General features: G+C 34.7%; 1 protein-coding gene across 23 annotated transcripts in view; it reads left to right on the top strand.

Annotated features, from left to right (window-relative positions):
* The window catches only part of EIF4G3 (eukaryotic translation initiation factor 4 gamma 3), a 333,841-nt gene that overhangs the window by 79,338 nt on the left and 240,666 nt on the right, over positions 1–13,837 (top strand). For all 23 annotated transcript variants that reach the window (XM_048221828.2, XM_048221838.2, XM_048221839.2 and 20 more), the window contains exon 3: positions 9,691–9,766. The gene's annotated coding sequence lies outside the window, so the exon portion shown is untranslated. The remainder of the gene's footprint in view (positions 1–9,690; positions 9,767–13,837) is intronic.

Here is a 13,837-nt window from a genome sequence, read left to right as displayed (position 1 = left end):
GTATACCTCATTTGGTTTATCCGTTCTTCAGTTGATGGACATTTAGGTTGTTTCTACTTTTTGGCTATCGTGAATAATGCTGATAGGAACATTCATAACAAGTTTTGCGTGGATAATTGTTTTTATTTCTTTTGGATATATAACCAGGAGTGAAATTGCTGAGTCATGTGGTGACTCTATTGCTTAACCTTTGGGGAAACTCCGTTTTCATTTTTTGTAGGTATATAGTTCAATGAATTCTGACAAATGTGGAGTTTTGTAGCCCCACGGCAGTGAAGATACAGAGAAGTTTCATCACCCAGTTGTAGTCCTTTGGTGCTCTGTCTTTGCAGATAACCTTTCCCCATGCCCTAGCTCCTGGCAATCCTTGTAGTTTTGCCTTTCCCAGAATGTTGTATAAATGGACTCAAAGTCTTTTTTGAGTCTAGTTTCTTTCACCTAATTAGCAATTGATAATCATTCATGTTGTTCTGTCAGTAATTCATTCCTTTTCAGTGGCTGGTGGTATTCCATTATATGGGGGTACCATATTTTATCTATTTTCCAGTTGAAGATAATTGGGCTATTTGCCCTTTTTGGCCATTGTGAATTAAGATGCTATAAACCTTTGTGTTTAGGCATTTGGGTGAGTATAAATTTTCGTTTCTCTTGGATAAGTATGTACAAGTGGGATTGGTGGGTTATATATATAAATTTATGTTTAACTGTGTAAGAACTGCCAAACTGTTTTCCCAAGTGGCTGTACCATTTTGTGCTGTGCCAACAACGAAGTGTGAGATTTCCAGTTGTTCCTCATCCTCAGCACTTGGTGTTGTCATTTTGTAGACCTAAGCTAATAGGTGTAAGTGATAGCTCACTGTTGTTTTAATTTACACTCCCTAATGACTAATGATGCTCAGCATCTTTTCATGTGTCTGTCATTTGCATATCTATTTTGGTAAGGTGGCATTTGTTCAAAACTTTTGCCCATTTAAAAAAAGGTAGTCTTTCTGTTGAGTTTTGAGAGTTCTTTATATATTCTAAATACAAGTCCTTTATCAACTATGAGACTTTGCAGGTATTTTCTCCGTTCTGTATCTTCTCATAACAGTATCTTTTGTAGAGCAGAAGTTTTTAATTTTGAGATATCCAGTTCATCAATTTTTTTCTTCTTTTAAAGAGCATGCTTTTAATATCACATCTAAGAACTCTGGGGTTAATCCACAGTCACAAATATTTCTTCCTATAGTTTTTTCAGAAAGTTTTAGTATTTAAAATTTTGCATTATGTCTGTAGTACATTTTGATTGTTTAAGAGATGAGGTATATGACAAAGAGATTCATTATTTTGCATATGGTTTTTTAATTGTTCCAGCGGCATTTGTTGAAAACTATGTTATTTTCTTCATTTATTTGCCTTTGTACCTTTGTAAAAAATAAACTCACTAGGTTTTTGTGGCTCTGTTTCTGAATTTTCTAGTCTATTCATTGATCTGTCTATCCTTTTGCTGACACCACACTGACTTGAGGTTCATGGGTTTTAAGATTTGGATGTTTCTTCTATGCTCCCTTCATTTTGTTTATTCAAAGCCAGAAATGTCATTTTTCCTATCATTAAAAACAAATCTGTAATTTTCTTTTATGTAGGAACAACATAGAGCAGTATCCCAAATTCATGAGTCATTTCTTTCTTCCTATCTGGATTTGTGAGCCACAGTTTGACCCACAGAGAGAGAGGATTTACCATGCGGGGATAATGTGGGAGATTGTGTACATTCTTTCCTAGGAATATAGACTGAAAATGATTGCATTGCATACAGGTCTACACGATCACCATTGTCTGCATCATCCTAGTGTACTGCACCATGCCTATGAAAAGAAAGATTCTTATTCCTTCGACCCCAGAAAGAAGGTAGAAAATCAGAAAGAGGTAGAATCATTGATAGAATCCCCATACATTTTGTACAGAGTAGTAATGTCAAATCTTAAGGAATCAAGAAAATCTCCTTTAGCGCTTCCATAGTCAGTGGTTTTTTAATTTACTTATTTTAAAAATTTATTTAAAAAATTTTGGTAACATACATAACCTAAAATATACCATTTTGACCTTTTTATTTTTTAATTTTTAAGTTTATTTTTAGTAATCTGTACGCCCAACATGGGGCTCAAACTCTTGACCTCGAGACCAAGAGTCTACCAACAACCAGGCACCCCTCCCCCCCATTTTAACCTTTTTAAAATGTAGAGTAGTGTGACATTAAGTACATTTATGTTGCTATGCAGCCATAACCACCATCCATCTCCAGGACTTTTTCATCTTTCCTAACTTGTCATTGTTCTTTTTAAAACCCAAGTTCTACTACTGGAATTTCAGAACATTGCAATTATGATCTCATCTTCATATTACATTTAAAAAATGGTCTACCAGTGCAGGTAAATGTCAAGTCCTTGGAAAATGTCCAAAGCTTAGAGTTCTACCTATTAAAAACTTGTAGCCAGCAGTAGAATGTCCAGTGAAGGTTGACTTTTGTCATATGTGAATGGCTAGCTCATTCAGTTCTTTTTTTGGAGGATAGCTTTTAAAATCTGTCAAATGTATGTTCCCTACTTGTTATTATCTGGATCCATATCCAGAGAAATATGGCATACCAGCATATTTTCTTTGGTTATTATCTAAGGCTATTTGAGTGATTCAGATATAGGATACAAATGGAATTGCTAGTTGCACTTCATCCTTCTTAATGAAATTTCTTAGATATGGGCATTTTTGAAGGGAGGGGGGTACTTTGTTGTGTTCTGCTTTTGCTTTGTCACATGGATTGATTATGTTTTAAATTGAGTGTTAGTATAACATTTAAATATTTGTCTTAGAATTAAAAGTTTGAGAACTAAAAGCTAGGTTTGAAATTTGTGAGTATATTGTTCTTTTTTCATGTGTATATCACTTTGTCTCATAGAAAGTTTATATTTTTGTCTTGAGTAGAAGTTATTAACAGCATGGTCAGCAGCCATTTTCTTGGCAACATTGTTTTTTGTTTTTATTTTTGTTTTTGTTTTTGTTTTTTTAACCCATTTAAGCGTATGTTAAAGTGACTGCCAGGAAATCAGTTTCTGAGTTAGTAGAAATCCAGAGTTCTGAGTTAGTAGAAAACCAGAGCCAAAGCAAGGGCTTTTCTCACCAAGCACTTTGAAACCAACGTTTCCAAATTTGTTAAAAAACGCAGTATAATGGTTCTTAGTTGTTAACATTCATATGGTGATTTCTAGAGACTTTTAGAGCAAAAACAGGATGGGAAAGAAGGTATATAGGCTTTTTGAAGTTTCCAATTCCAGAATAAAAAAGGGTTCAGAAAACTCTCTTTCTGGTAAATTAGCAAAAACTCTGGAAAGAAAGCCAGAAGTTTGAATATTTATATATTTTGCAGTAGAGATATTAATGTGTTAAGGGGTGCTGCCATAGATCCTACTAGAGGTGTTATATGATGTAAAAACTGTGTTAGCTTTCTACCAGTGGGAAAAAATCTGAATTTGAATAAGGGATTTTGGACTTAAATTAACAGCCCAACATTGAATTGAGTTGAAATAAAGAATAAAATTGGCTAGTTTTATTTCACTGCAGTTTCAGGGGTAAAAGATACAGAACAATGAAGAAAATTTTGGTTTTCTTAGAACATTGGTATCTTTTTTAAAAAACACATTTTCTTATAGACTCCAGAGTTAAAGCAGGAGTAGTGTTTAGGTTTGAGAATGCAGTTTTTGTTTTGCTTTTGTCCATTCAGAGTTACTAACGTTGTGACCCCTGAGATTTTTATAGTTGCTGGGTAGGGTCATTGAGGATGTTGTACTTTGTGGGACATTTTACATGCTTGATGTCTATGCTTGACAACTTCAAATTAATTCAGCCCTGCGTTATAACATGCATTAATCTTATCAGCATAGTTTTGTGCTAGGGTTTAAGATGAGCTCTCTCTTTGGTACCACCTAGGTAAGTAGTAATTAGCTTAGGGTACTTTACTGTTCCTTCTGAAGGTTCCATTCTGGAATTTGCTTCTCTTACTGCTCTACAGTTTCTAGAGTAGTATATCTCTAGCCCTTATCTTTTATGAAGCTTTTCCCAGTGTAGGAAAGCGTTAATTTGAAATAAAACATTATTGTGATAAAACATACATATCCTAAACTTGGCCATGTATACAATGTTTTTAGTGCATTTATGGATATGTGCAGCCATTACCACAGTCAATTTTAGAACATTTTCATCATCTCAGAAAGAAACCCCATTCCTCTTAGCTATCCGCTCTCTCTCTTCATTGTCCCTAGTCGTAAGCAACTACTAGTTTTTCTGTCTTTGTAACTAACCTATTCTTAACATTTCATAAAAATCGAATCATATAATATGTGGTCTTTCGTAACTGACTTCTTTCATTTAGCATGTTTTCAAGATTCATCCATGTTGTGGTATGTATTAGTACTTCATTTCATCTAGGCGCCTAATTTTTAGATTGACTTTCTATAACTAATCAGTTAATCAGTTTCTATGTGCAGCAGATCTCAAACATTTCAAAGAATATAATTTTGGACTCAGTATTTTTTTTTTTTTTAAAGATTTATTTATTTATTTATTTGACAGAGATAGAGACAGCCAGCGAGAGAGGGAACACAAGCAGGGGGAGTGGGAGAGGAAGAAGCAGGCTCATAGCGGAGGAGCCTGACGTGGGGCTCGATCCCATAACGCCGGGATCATGCCCTGAGCCAAAGGCAGACGCTTAACCGCTGTGCCACCCAGGCGCCCCTGGACTCAGTATTTTTTGAAACATTCTGAATTAATCTAGATAATTTTCTATATCATAAACTGTGACACAAGATTTTTTTTTTTAGAATTAAATTTATACAGACTGTGTTTATTCAGGTTTTTTTTTAAGAGAGAGAGGGAATGGGGGAGGGGCTCAGGGAGATGGAGAGAGAGAATCTTAAGGAGGCTCCATTCCCAGTGCAGAGCCTGATGTGGGGTTCGATCTCACAACCCTGAGATCATGATAGGAACTGAGATCAAGAGTCCGTCGCTCAACCGACTGAGCCACGCAGACTTCCCTATTTATTCAGTTTTGACTAGTTCATTTCCTTTATAATGCTAAGTTAAATTTTGTTTTGTAGGGGTAATTTTCAAAATATGCTAGCTTATTTAAATTGGATTTCTTTAATTTTTAAGGTGCGTATCCCTTAATGAGTCAGAACTAATATTAATGGGGATATAGCTATTTCCAAAGCAACTGTATTTGAAACAGTGCTCCTTTTGGAGAAGTCATATATATCTTTGTGAAACAGGGTGTAATGTAGAAATTCTGCCCTTATCCTTCTATCTTATACAAGTTCTTTTCCTTTTTCATTATCATACTTTTTTTTTTTAAGATTTTATTTATTTATTCGACAGAGATAGAGACAGCCAGCGAGAGAGGGAACACAAGCAGGGGGAGTGGGAGAGGAAGAAGCAGGCTCCCAGTGGAGGAGCCTGATGTGGGGCTCGATCCCATAACGCCGGGATCACGCCCTAAGCCGAAGGCAGACGCTTAACCGCTGTGCCACCCAGGCGCCCCTATCATACCTTTTTTGATTTCATATATAGAAAGAAGGAGAGGTGCTCCTGGCTGACGCAGTAGGTAGAACATGCAGCTCTTGATCTTGGGGTTGTAGGTTTGAGCTCCACGTTGGGCGTAGAAATTATTTAAAAGTAAAATCCAAAAAAAGAGAGAGAAGGTGTTAATTGACTAGCATTACCATATTGCCATAAGGCTTTAATAAGAAATAATGCAGAAAAAGATATTTACCATTTATTTGTTTTCATCTCCTGAAATCAGTTGCCCATGTCTTCTCTAAAGTAATTTGTGCAATGGGATTTGTACTCTTGCTTTCCTTTTCGATGAGGCAATAATAACTTGAGGCTGTCACTTTAAGAATATTACTTATGCTGAGCATTGGCCAATATTGCTTATGCTGAGCATTGATCCAGGATAGTAGCTTTTCTTACAGTGGACTGGGCAAAGTTTAGGAACTTTCAGCTGGGAGTTGTAAATGGAACATTAGTGTTTTAGCATACTGGTGGAAGATTTCTGTTGACTTTCATTACTTGTTTTCTAATTTCTCAAAATCTACCTTTTGAAGAGATCCTGATTACAGGTCCGACTCAGGGTCAGATATGATCAAGAAGCTTCATCCTAATGAGAGTTTATCATTCATGAAATTTCAGTACACATGTATGCTTAAAAAATTATTGGTCCCTTCTTTTTTTCCTGATATAAGTAGGAAACATTCAGATCATTATGTAATCTAATAGATCTTTGAATTTCTTTGATGAAATTTGGTCTTTGAAAATATTTTATCTGCCTAATTGACATTTAATGTGGAGAATATGTAATAAGTACTATAATAATCAATTTAGAGTCTATTGTGTTGTAATACTCTTTAATCTTCAAATTTTATTTATTTCTGAAATTCGTTAATTTTTTATTAAAAAATGGGGAATTAAAAATATTTTGCATTTGTATTTCTACTTAGAGTCTTAAATTCAGTTATTACATACCATCTATCTAGTTTTGCTAATGATTTTGCTTATATTTCCTAATGATATAACTCACAGCAGTTTGAACCACAGAAGTGGCAAGTGGGTATGCTTACTGTATTTCAGTTATGAGATTTAAAAAATAAAAACAATATGCTCTAGAGCACTGCACATGCACATTACACTGCTCATTGATTGAATTAGAATTTTAAGTGGTACTGTGAGAAGCCGTTTGCTTGCTACCTTGAGCTCAGGGGTAAATAAATAAATACTAGTGATTTATGCTGGAGATACAGAGGTTGGTAAAAGCTGGTAAGAAGCTTAATGTCATGCAGAATTAGGAGGAGATATGTTGTAGTGAAAGAGCTTTATATGGCTGTCATTTCTTTGAATTCACTTATTTATGGAGAAAATGCCTAGAAGTGCCTATTTCTTACAAATTTATAGAGGCTGTTTTTAGTGGAAATGGGGCTAAACAACTTACTTGCAAATTACTAAAGTTAATTTTTTTATTGAGGTACTATTCACATACCCTAACATTCACACTTTTCAAGTGTACAGTTCAGTGATTTTAGCATATTTATGAAGATAGGCAATCATCACCTCTAAGAATTAAAGGAGAAAATTGCTTTGTAAAATAAGCTCACTTGGTTTGATACATTACCTGCCCAGTCTGTAGTACTAAGTATTCATTTGCCGTTTGGCAGATGATTCAGTTTGGGCGAAGAATTTGGAACTTTCTAGAAGTGTTGGGGTGATATTTCATTGAATCTTCTGTGAGATGAACTGCTCATTTAGTTCTGTCATGTGGATGGGGCAACCATATTTTGACTAGGTTGTGATACTGGTTTTTACTATGGTGTAAAGTATTCTGTCTGTGGACACATTGATATAATAGGAAGGGTGTGGTCTCTATTTTATTAATTAAATGAATTAAATTAATTAAAGAAGAGTATGATCTTTAGAATTCAGGAAGACATGGCCTGACTACTTAGTCTCATTAACTTGGGTAAGTTACTTCTTGCTGAGCCTCAGTTTACAGGAGATATTGTAAAATGGTTCAGTGAAGACAACATAGTTGGTTAGGCTTGCAGGCTACTTTAGATTCAGATCTCCTGACTTCTATTTTCAGTTTTCTTTTTTACAGAACTATGTTTTTGTTTTAAAATAAGTGATTTTTACTCAGAACTTCTTTTTAAGAAACAACTTATTAATCCACAGTATTCTGTTAGTGGTTTACAGAGAATAAAATAAACAAAATTAAGATTCTGTATTTGTGGCCCAGGAGAAAGAATGTTTGTTACTGGGACTATTGACCATATATATGATTGCCTCTTTACAAATCTTGTAATTATATTTTAGCCAATAAAATAACTAATAGAAATCAGGAAACTTAACCTTCCTTTGGAAGATTAAATGGTGTGGCTCAGCTTTTGGGGTGTAGTACTGAGAACTCTCATTTGACAACTTATTCTCATAGTGTGAGAATTAACCTTAGCTAGAAAAAGCAATAGCTGTTGGCTTTGCAGAAGAAAAAAATGGTCTTATATTTTCCACCATTCATGTAACCACAATGCAGAACTGTAATTCAAAGAAAGTTTTATTTTAGCCAAAGGTAATCTTCATTTTGAGAGAATTGACAAGCTCATAATGAAGGACTTTTGTCCTGAAACTTGTTAGGCTTATGTTTTCTACATTGCAAACACGTATATAGTTTGGATGAAGTAGTTCCTTTATGAAATGCTTTGGCTTTGTTGTTTCTTGCAGCATTTTCTTTTCTTTTTTTAAACTTTCCAACTACTGTTTACTTCACTGAAATCTTCCAGCATTTTTTTTTTTTAAGATTTTATTTATTTATTCGACAGAAATAGAGACAGCCAGCGAGAGAGGGAACACAAGCATGGGGAGTGGGAGAGGAAGAAGCAGGCTCATAGCGGAAGAGCCTGATGTGGGTCTTGATCCCATAACGCCAGGATCACGCCCTGAGCCGAAGGCAGACGCTTAACCGCTGTGCCACCCAGGCGCCCCTCTTCCAGCATTTTAAATCAGTTCTTTGTGTCTAGGCATTTATGACAACTTGAACTGTGGTCTGAGGTTGCTGGTTTTAAGAATTGTCTAGAGACTGGTACATCGTGTTACTAATTTTGAATGACTAAAGCTTTGAGGGTTTTTGCTTTATTTTCCCTCTCCCACCTCAGTAAACGGTTGCTACTTACATATAAAGAATTTATCTTCTAATGATTGAGATTTCTCCAGTTTGTGGTCATTTATATAAAATTATTATTTGCAGCTGTCATTTTGTTTTTCAAAATGTTTCATTGAATTAGAATTAGGACTGGAGAAGTATGAAGTTATTTGTTAGGTTTAAGGAAGCATTCTGTTTCATTTTGGGTTTATTATATTTATAGTCATTTTAAAAAATATATTTGAATTATTATGGAAACACACAATACAGTTACGTAATCCTACTGTCTGGAGAGAATTGCTATTAATCTTTCGATTGTCTGGTTTTTTTGGTTGTTTTTTTTTTTTTGGTTATCATTCTTAAAGAAGTAAAATATCACTTTACCAGGTAGATGGAGCTCATATCATTTGGTTTTGAAGCTGAGTAAAATGATCGTCTTTTGTCTTTTAAGAGAATATCCTGGCAACATGCTGAAATATTTTAAATATTATGCTGGAGATTTTTTTTTTTTTAATGGGGAGTTGGTGGGTAGATGGGGAAAGTTGCAGCTAAAATAGAAAAACAAGGAAACAATTATATTCGCCATTTCTGTGTAGTTAGCAGAACAGACTGTGTCTTTGTCAGTAATTTCCATGTATCTTCCTGAATATCCTGCTTATACTTCTTCAGTCTTTTTCTCTAGAAAGTAAAGGTGGTGGATTCTCATCCTGGACCTAAAGTGTGTAGGCTTGTGTAATTTTATTTGTTTTGAGTTGCCATGGAATGTTTATCACGGGAATCGCTTTTGGAGAGATTGATCTGATTACATTAAGAAATTTGAAATATTTGTTTTCCAGTTTTGTGGAGAAGTATGAGTAACCTTACTAATTGGGTGACGAAAGTTGGGTCATTGACAGAACCTTGTGATGGTAATTTTCTGTTAATGCTAAAGCAAGACATTTTCGAGTTCTCTTATCCTTAACTCGCTCTTCTAGAATCCCTAGAGGACCTGTGCAACAGCCCCTCGAGGACCGAATCTTCACTCCTGCTGTCTCAGCGGTGTACAGCACGGTGAGTACCTGAGGTCTGCTGTTGCAGTGCCTAACTTCTTGCACATGAGTCTTTGATATCACAGCAATGTTTGTTTGATTGGCACGTAAAAGGTTTTTGGCAAAAGGTTCATTAGAATCCCAAATTGAATTAGGTTTTTTTAATATAAGAAGAGTGAATAGGCCTTTTTCCCCATCATCTTAACTTAATAGGTAAGTGTGAAACAAACATTGTCTTAAGATAACATTGGCTCATACACCTGCCGTCTTTTTCCTGTTTTTCATCTTTCTCTAAATCCACTTCTGGCCTTGTCTTGTGACTTTTTAGGACATCGAGTTTTAATTTTCTTTTTTGATATTAAACATTTTTTAAAAAAATTTTAGTATTTAAATGTTTTTAATTTTTTTCCCCTTCTCTGATTACAAAAAAAAATTGCAAAAAAAGTTTGGAAATGAGAACAGTGGTTTTAATCTGGGAAGTTTATTTTTTTATGTTAAATGATTAATTCAAATTCATAAATGAAGGGAAACTTAAAAGGTAGAGGATGAAGGTCATAAAATTAAAAGCAGATTTCAGGTGTTTCACAGTGAGCCTAAGGGAATTTAGGGAGAATGGATGAGTCAGATATCTTTTTATTATTTCAGTTCATCATACCAATAATTCCTCATACTCCAGATTGAGTGCTTTAAAGAAACTCAGAGTGGTGAGAAAGATTAATAAATAAGTCATTGTAATCTAAAGTGGTATGATAAAGCAATGATTCTTATCCTTTTGGGTTATGAATTACTTTTAGAATCTGAACGTAGCCACAATGCTTTCTTCTCAAAAAAGAACATATACCCAGTGTTTATGTGTAATTTCAGAATTTCACAAATATTCATAGGCCATTCATCAGTCCAAGGTTAAAAACTTTTAATTAGAGATGCAAACGTGTTATATATGGGAAAGGAAGAGGGCACTTCATTGAGGAAGTGGCACTAAGCTGGAAGGTATAGAACTTCTCTAGGCCGATACGGAGGCACTTAATGGAATGGCCAGTAGTCAGCTTAGTGTGGCATGTGTGTTAAGTTTTGTAGCAGAAGTAGAGATAAGATGGTAGATGGGTTTTGGAGGTTTTAGGATTGTTATGAAGAATTAGAACTTTATTGTGCAGAAATGGGTAGGATGGTTTCCCTGAAACAAGTCTCAGTTTATGCCTGTTATAGATCAATTAACACTTGTAAATTATTTGAACCCCTTGACTCTTAAAATTGATTCCATTTGGATGACAAATTGCTTGATCATCCTAGTGACTGAGAACCTTTAATTTACATGGAAAAACAACCTTTAATTTTTTTCTGGCATAAACTGTCTGTAGGCCAAAGGGTTTTGTTTTGTTTTATTTTGTTTTGTTTAGTTTTGTTTCGTTAGTACTGACCTTAAGGGCACCTTAATTTTTGTCGGCATAACTCTTAAAATATATATCTTTTTCTAATTATAAAAGTACTCTTTGCTATTCAATTACTATTTTCAAGATTAAGTAAAAGAGGAAAATGAAAATTTTTAGTAATCTTGAGTGATTTTTAGAAGCAACTACTATAACCATTTTTTTTTTTTTGGTTTAGTTTCCTGTGTCTTTTTTTTTCTGTGTTGTAGGCTCTGTATAAGATATTCTGTCAGCTTATATTATAATGTTAGCTTTTCCAATGCTAGTTGAAACATATAGTTATAAGTAATAAATGGCTGTTTATTTTGTCATAAGAATTTAATATTCACTGAACATTTGACAAATATTTCTTGAGCTTTTAATGTGTGTCAGGCACTGTTTGGTGTTATGGATGTAGTAGTGAGCAAACCAAACCCATTGTACTCATAGAGTTTATACTGTTCTGTGGGATAGAAGGAAAGTAAACAAATATATGTGCATTATAGTAGTGGGTAGGAATAAGTGTCTTGATGAAAATAAGTAGTATTAAAGGGATGGAGAATGACTGGATAATCCTGGACATTCTGTCTAAAGGCATTTAAGTAGAAAGCTAAGAAGTGAGGGAGTGAGCCTTGCAGATTTCTCGGAAAAACATATTTCCAGTAGAAAGAACAGTAGTGCAAAGGCCTAGGGATAGCAATGTGCTTAATGTCATCTTAGAACTGCAAGGAAACTAGTGTGGTTGGAGTGAGACAGGGTGGGGATAGAATTCAAACTATCTGGAACATATGGGGCATTATTTACCATGGTAATTATTTGGATTTTAATCTAAATGTGATGGAAAAAAGCCTTTAGAAACTTAAAAGCAGTAGGTCTGAATTTCTGTTTAAAGGCCACTGTAGCTATTCCTTAGAGAGTAGACTGATGAGGGCAGGTGGCTGGTGGTGAAATGGAAGCAAGAAGATGAATTAAGAGGTTATTATAGTAAAACAGGCAGAAGATGATGGTGGCTTCCTCTAAGGTGGTACAGAAAAAGAGATGAGTAGTGGAATTTGGTATGTATTTTAAAAGTAGACTCAGTAGGATATAATGATAGCTTGGATGTGAGATGTGGAAGAAGAGTAAAGGGTTTTGTTAGGGATTTGGCCTGAGTAACTGAATGAATGTGCTACTTTTCATGCAGATGAACACTGGATGAGGACCAGGGTTTTTGTTGAGAAAAATCAATAGATGTAAACATTATGTAGGTGAGAAGTTAAACATTAGGTTGCTTCTAATATTTCCGTTAGAAATAACTTACTTGAATTTAAAGCCTTTTCTGAATTTTAGATTATTTTTGTAGAATAACTTCCTAGAAATGAAATTACTGAGTTAAAGTGTAGACATGTTTTTGAAATTCCTCATAAATGAAGACATGTGACTTTGTTAACTTAGTACTTTGCAGAGGAGGTTATCCAAATCCTGTGAACGATAGCACAGCGCGTGCTACAGAGTTTACATGTCATGTTTTGAAACAAAAGTTTTGAATTTATTTTTGAGTTAGATCAAATTTGACTTTTATTGTTTGAAGCCAGTGCCATATATATAGTCCTTTAGTCAATGAAAAAAGTGGGTGCACCAATTATATATAGTGCCTATTCTGGAATGAAAAGAGATTTTATTTTAGGCAATATAAAGTTACCTTAAAATATGGCAGTCTTCACTTTTTTGATCAGTTGTTTCCATTCTTAGCAATTTAAGTCTTTGCCTCACTTTTACAGTGTTGTGCACATTAACTGAATGAGTAGGAGAGTAGTGACCAGGTGCTTGGACATTTTTAATTCCCCTTCTCAGCCCCAAGATTATGTATTGGTCACTATTTCTCTAGTGTCTAGGTCCATTAGCATCATTCCTGTGTCATAAAATAAAGGCTAACCCTCAGTTCACCTCCTCCTGCCTCACTGTATGGTGCCCATATGTCACTTTAATTGAGTTGGTTGAATTCCTTGAAAGGCAAAAATGAATCTTGGCCAGTCTTAAAAAATTATACAATCAAAGATTTTACTTTTTTATGTCTGTTATATGGGCTTTATGCCCTTATGTCAGCATTTTAGATAGATTTTCTGCTTTTTTTAAAAAAATGTTTTATTTATCTTAGAGAGAGAGGTGGGTGGGTGGAGTGGGAGAGGGAGAGAGAATCCTAGCAGTCTCTGCACTGAGCTTGGAGCCTGACATGGGGCTCAGTCCCAGGACCCTGAGATCATGAACTGAGCCAAAACCAAGAGTTTGATGCTTAATTAACTGTGTCACCCAGGCACTTCAGGACTCAATTTTTATAAAGCTGTCATGTTACATGTTTTAGGCTGATTATCATTTATTTATTTATTTTAGCCTGATTTATAGAAGTTTCTCTTTGGAACATTTATCAGGGATGGGAGAGATACTTTTGTCATTATTCCTTATTAGCCATAATTACATAAGAGTGATTCATTATATGAAAAAAAATAAAGCCAGTAGTTTTTAAGCTCTAGTAAGAGAAATATATGTTATATGGTAGAGAGGAAATGGCGAAACTGAAGAGGAGTGAATTAATTTGAAGTATATTAATAACTCTCTTAATTGGCATGTTTCTGGAAAACAAACTATGAAATTTTTAAGTAGGCTCCATGCCAGCATGGATCCCAACATGGGGCTTGAACTCACCACCC

This window comes from Ursus arctos, unplaced genomic scaffold (genome assembly GCF_023065955.2).
Source record: "Ursus arctos isolate Adak ecotype North America unplaced genomic scaffold, UrsArc2.0 scaffold_32, whole genome shotgun sequence".
NCBI lineage: Eukaryota > Metazoa > Chordata > Mammalia > Carnivora > Ursidae > Ursus > Ursus arctos.
This window is presented reverse-complemented; position numbering and strand designations above follow the sequence as displayed.